The sequence below is a fragment of the Panthera uncia genome, chromosome B4 (genome assembly GCF_023721935.1).
Source record: "Panthera uncia isolate 11264 chromosome B4, Puncia_PCG_1.0, whole genome shotgun sequence".
Taxonomy (NCBI): Eukaryota; Metazoa; Chordata; class Mammalia; order Carnivora; family Felidae; genus Panthera; species Panthera uncia.
In genome coordinates, this window is record NC_064809.1 from 112,301,622 (window position 1) to 112,308,188 (window position 6,567).

Genomic DNA, 6,567 nt, shown 5'->3' on the forward strand with positions numbered 1-6,567 from the left:
GCCAGAGCAGAGATGCTGATAGCTAGGAAGGCTCATTTCCCCAATGTGGGCTGCAATTGTGAGCAAGGCCATTCAGGGGTGTGTTTAGGATACATTGTCACTCCCTCCTCCTCAGAGGCCCCAATACGAACGGTAATGATTACTATAACCTTACATTCCTTTGTATGATTCTGTATTTCTCGTGGGTGATTTCCTCCCCAGGTTGACTTCTCATCTGCCTAGAGTGATAATAACGAGCAGACGAGTAAATGGATACTCTTTCTTGTGTGAGTGTTTTGCCTTTGCAAAAAGAGTGCAGAAATGTGATCCTAGACAATGGGTATGGTACAGAAAGGACTAGAGGTATTCAAGAAAACAACCTGATTACTTTTACTGCCATTATTTTAGGAACCAGCAAAACTCTACAGAAGGAATTGAATACGCTCTCCTGTCTTTAAATGGGGGTGGGTGATTCTTTAGTTGAAGGGGATTTGAGGAAGTCAAAGGTGATAATATGCATTAGAAAGTCTGACAAATATTTGTCAAGAAACTCAAGTGTTCATACCCTCCAATCTAGTAATTCCACTCATAGACGTCTGTCCTGTAGAATTAATCATAGATATGGACAAGTGTCTATTACAAGGAGGATCACTGCTGCCTTACTTATAATAGGGAGAAATTGGAAATGGTCTAAATGTTTAACAAAACCAGAATGGCTAAATAAATTCTCAGGTCTGCTTATTATAAAATATTATGATACTAAATCATGTTTGCAAAGAGATTTAATAACATGGGAAGTTTCTCTGGCCAACTAATCTTTGACAAAGTAGGAAAGAATATCCAATGGAATAAAGACAGTCTCTTCAGCAAGTGGTGCTGGGAAAACTGGACAGCGATATGCATAAGAATGAACCTGGACCAGTTTCTTACACCATACACAAAAATAAACTCAAAATGGATGAAAGACCTAAATGTAAGACAGGAAGCCATCAAAATCCTCGAGGAAAAGCAGGCAAAAACCTCTTTGATCTTGGCCGCAGCAACTTCTTACTCAACACGTCTCTGGAGGCAAGGGAAACAAAAGCAACAATGAACGAACTCCTGGGACCTCATCAAAATAAAAAGCTTCTGCACAGCGAAGGAAACAATCAGCAAAACTAAAAGGCAACAGACCAAACGGGAAAAGATATATGCAAACGACGTATCAGATAAAGGGTTAGTATCCAAATCTATAAAGAACTTATCAAACTCAACACCCAAAAAACAAATAATCCAGTGAAGAAATGGGCAAAAGACATGAATAGACACTTCTCCAAAGAAGACATCCAGATGGCCAACCGACACATGAAAAATGCTCAACATCACTCATCATCAGGGAAATACAAATCAAAACCACAAGGAGATACCACCTTACACCTGTCAGAATGGCTAACATCAACAACTCAGGCAACAACAGATGTTGGCGAGGATGCAGAGAAAGAGGATCTCTTTTGCACTGCTGGTGGGAATGCAAGCTAGTGCAGCCACTCTGGAAAACAGTATGGAGGTTCCTCAAACAACTAAAAATAGAACTACCCTACGACCCAGCAATTGCACTACTTGGCATTTATCCACAGGATACAGGTGTGCTGTTTTGAAGGGACACATGCACCCCCATGTTTATAGCAGCACTATCAACAATAGCCAAAGTATGGGAAGAGCCCAAATGTCCATTGATGGATGAATAGATAAAGAAGACGTGGTATATACACACACACACACACACACACACACACACACACAAACACACACACACACACAATGGAGTATTACTCGGCAATCCAGTAAGAATGCAATCTTGCCATTTGCAACTATGTGGATGGAACTGGAGGGTATTATGCTAAGTGAAATTAGTCAGTCAGAGAAAGACAAAAATCGTATGACTTCACTCATATGAGGACCTTAAGAGACAAAACAGATGAACATAGGGGAAGGGAAACAAAAATAATATAAAAACAGGGAGGGGGACAAAACAGAAGAGACTCATAAATATGGAGAACAAACTGAGAGTTACTGGAGGGGTTGTGGGAGGGGGGATGGGCTAAATGGGTAAGGGGCATCAAGGAATCTACTCCTGAAATCATTGTTGCACTATATGCTAACTAATTTGGATGCAAATTTTTAAAAATAAAAAATAAAATTTAAAAAAATAACATAGGAAAATTCTCCTAGTGAAAGAAGTACCTAGAACAAGGCCTGAAATATTGTAGGCACTCAGTAAAATTTGTTTCATCAATACATGACTGGATTACTGCCAGAGAAATGAAGGTTAACATTTAAAAAATTTTTTTTAATGTTTATTTATTTTTGGGAAAGAGAGAGAGAGAGGAGGCAGGGGAGGGAGAGAGAGACAGACAGAGAGCAAGCAGGGGAGGGGCAGAGAAAGACAGAATCTGAAGCAGGCTCCAGGCTCTGAGCTGTCAGCACAGAACCTGATGTGGGGCTTGAACCCACAAACCGTGAGATCATGACCTGAGCTGAAGCCAGACACTTAACCGACTGAGCCACCCAGGTGCCCCTGAAGGTTAACACTTTTAAAAACTATAGGTAGGGTTAATACTCCTGGAAAGGCATTTTAGAGGGGGAAAAGAAGATAAAAATTAGATCCCCCCGCCCCCACAAAGAAAGACCACCAACAAAAAACTTGATCTTGAATCTAAGTCAATGGAAAAACCTCTCTTCTGAGACATTGTAGTGTGTTTCACTAAAATGAAATTCTGTTAACCTACTAGTTCTTGAGCAACTATTCGTGTGTGTGTGTGTGTGTGTGTGCACTAAAAATTTTTCTGAGATGTTAGTTTGAGGGACTTTTCTAATTTAAAAGAATTTAATACTTTTACCGTTTTGTTAGGTGAAGAGTTGGAAATATTTTTATCTCATTAAACAGCTTCAATTCCAAACACCCAGACAGAGCACCTGTCACGTAAGCCTGTTTCCTACTCTTGTCCTCTAAGGTTAAGACTGGCAGCTGTGGGCGTTCTTGAAAGTGTGTGCCTTGTAGATTTTAGTTCATATTGAAAAACTGGCTCATTGCCATTCTGCACTCCCACTTGTGATACTTAAATAGGAGATTGAACTGAGCCAGATATAAAAGGGAGAGAGGGAGAGAGAGAAAGAGTGCGTGTGTAAGGTGACAGTGGGGAGAGGCCCCAGAAAGAAAACTAACAAAGATATATGAGTTGGAAGCCATACTCTGAGCCAAGGGCTGCACTTGTTGAGTGGAAATTGGGGGTCCACCTACAACCTGAATGTTTCAAAACTAAGATCAGGACAGAAGCATCATCAATACCCAAGGACATCCTGAGGGATATGTAAGTTCTTTTTTTTTTTTTTAAGTTGATTTATTTTGAGATAGAGAGAGAGAGAGAGAGAAAGAGAATCCCAAGCAGGCTCTGCATTGTCAGCACAGAGCCCCACGCAGGGCTTGAACTCACAAACTGTGAGATCAGGAGCTGGGCTGAAGTAGAATGCTTAACCGACTGAGCCACCCAGGTGCCCCTGAAGTGAAAAGCACTGTGCTTCATGGCGTGGGAAGACTCGGCTTTGTGAAGTGAAAGAAAGCGTTATAATTTTAGAAACATTCTTTGAGAAAATAATACAATTTTAGGATAGAATACTGCAACAAGGAGACACAACAGTGCTTAAGAAACATTTAAATATATCCACTAAACCCTACAACATGTATCCCCAAGCCAACTTTCCTTCAGCTAGATCCCATAATGTCTAAGGCCACTTCCAAGCTCTCTGACAGGAGGGAGATTGTAATGGAAGGAAAGTCGGAGAGCAAAGACAGAGGTCTTAACTGATCGTGGTTAAAATACCATAAATTTGCAAATGTAACAAAAACATGTGCCTTTGTGAACACGTTGTTAGGGCTCCTTCTCAGGCCTTGCCAAGTTAGGGGCCTTGAAACTCAAGCTTCATTAACTTTGAGAGAAATCCTCCTCTGACCAGCCCCACCCCTCCTAGCATTTTTCTGTAGATTAAATCCGACTAAACTTAAAGGCAGCCAGTGGGATGAGTAGAAGGCAGAAATTATAGAAAGATCACAGTGGGGACTCATATTCCTCTTGCAAATATCGAGCCCTCAGGCTGGGAGATGATGAAGGACACGTTAGGTCTTCGGGAAGATACATAAAGGAGTCTTTGGGGCTGACAGGCCTCCAGAGGTAAGCATTAGCACAGACTGGAAAGTAAGGCTGTTTCAACCCAGTGGAGAAGAGAAAGTGACCTAGGAGGGCAGGGGGGTTATTTGGAGGTAAGAGAGCAAGGAGACAGTGCCTTGCCCAGATGCCTTAGTTTGGGATCTACAAGGAATACTCTCACTGGGCACTCAGTGCTGGCTTTGCAATTCCCTCCAGGCTGGCCAATGGAAAACTTGCACCAAGTTTCTCTGGAGAGGGCTACACGTAGGAAAAAAACAAAACAAAACAAAAACCAAGGTTGACTTTTGGGTGAACCTTAAATACTGGGCCGAGCCAGGCGTTGGGGGTGAGTCGTGGATGGAGGGTTGATGAAGGACGCACCTGCAACTCCAGGAATCCCGTGGCAGCCACAGCAGAAACAGGGAGAGCGTTGAGTATCTGGTGTTGGGTGGGTGGGGAGGGAGGCAGGGAAGACCCTTGAATGAAAGATAAAATCAGACGCTTTAGGTAAATTAAAAGTACAATGCATGTGAGAACACTCAGAAATGGAAGGAGGCAAATTAGATACATCAGAGGGGCTGCCTATGGGAAAGGGTTAGGAGTAAGAATCAGGGTTAAAAGAGAACGCATTGCTCACTCAGTCACTCACTCAGTCCACAATAAACAAGAGAGGACCATGAAAACAACCAACCAAACGAAACACTCCAACAGCAATGAGAGAATGTCAGGGACTCATTTTTTTTTGTTTTTTTTTTTTTTTTTTTTTTTTTTTTCAAAATGAGGAGATTCCCAATAATAATGCTTGGTAGGGTGTGCGTGGAGTAGTTTCCGACTCTTGGTAGTTCCAAGATTGTGGGGCTTTAGGAAACAGGGGCTCCCTCTCATGCAGGAGAATCGAAGGGATATTTTAATTTTATTTTTATTTTTTATTTTCTTTTATTTATCTGAGAGAGAGAGAGAGAGAGAGAGAGAGAGAGTGCACGAGCAGGGGAGGGGCAGAGGGAGAGGGAGAGAGAGAATCTTAAGCAGGCTTCATGCCCAGTGTGGAGCCTGATACAAGGCTTGATCTGAGGACCATGAGATCATGACCTGAATGGAAATCAAGAGTTGGACGCTTCACCAACTGAGCCACCCAGGCGTCCCTAGAAGGGATATTTTTAAAAACTACTTTGTAGTTTTTGGGAAAACAATGGTAATGATTTTGTTCTTTAAAAAGATGCAAATAATACAGATTATTAAATGAGTTGAATCCACAGAAAGTACTTAAAAAGAATACCTGACACATAATAAGCCCTCAATAACTACTACAAAAATAACCTGAAATTCCACCACCCAGAGAGAACCACGATTAAGATTTTGGTAAATGTCTTTTCTAGGAAATGTATCAATTAACTTACTTGTACATAAATGAGATCAAAGATCATTTCATGTCTAGGAATATAGACTATCCTTATGCTTTCTAAAGTCTAGTATGTATTCTATTGTACAGATGTTCTATAATTTACGTAACCTGCTCATAATCTGTGACATTGAAGATGCTTCCAATTTTTTATCACGATATGTAACATTGCTGGACCATGTACATATACCCGCCTCTTTGTACTTGTTTGAATATTCTCTTAGAGTAAGCTCCTAGAAGTGGAATAGTGGGGTCAAAGAATATGCACATTTGACATTTTAATACTGCCAAACTGCAGTACAGAAAAATTTGTTGGTGTCTGTGCCCCCAGCAGTGGTGTGTGAGTATTCTGTTATCTCTCAACAAAGGGTGCAATTCTTTTCAATCTCTGGATACCTGCTGAGTGAAAAATACTTTATTGTCAATTATATTTGCTTTTTTGTTACGAATGTGATGGTTAATTTTATGTGTCAGTGTGGCTAGGCTTTGGTGCCCAGTTTTTTTGTCAAACCCTAGTCTAGATGCTGCTGTGAAAGCATATTTTAGAGGAGATTAACATTGAAATCAATAGCTCTTGAGTAAAGCAGACTACCCTCTGTAATGTGGTGGGCCTCATCCAATCAGTTGAAGGCCTTCAGAGGAAAAACTTGGGCCAGTTTTTCCCTGGGTCTCCAGCCTGCTGTCCTGCCCTGCATGTTTTGGACTTGCCTGTCCCCACAATGGCATGAGCCACTTCCTTAAAATAAAGTTCAATTTCTAAATATACACATATCTTGTTGGTTTTGTTTTTCTGGAGAACCCTAACTAATACAATCAGTGAAGTTGCCCACGTCAACTGTTTATTAGCCATCTGTATTTCTTTTCTCTTTTCTTCCTTCTCTCCTTCTTTTCCTTCTTTCTTTTTCTCTTCCTTCCTCCTTCCTTCCTTCCTTCCCTCTCTTTCTTTCTTTCTTTCTTTCTCTTTTCTTTCTTTCTTTCTCTTCCTTCTTTTCTTTCCTTCTTTCT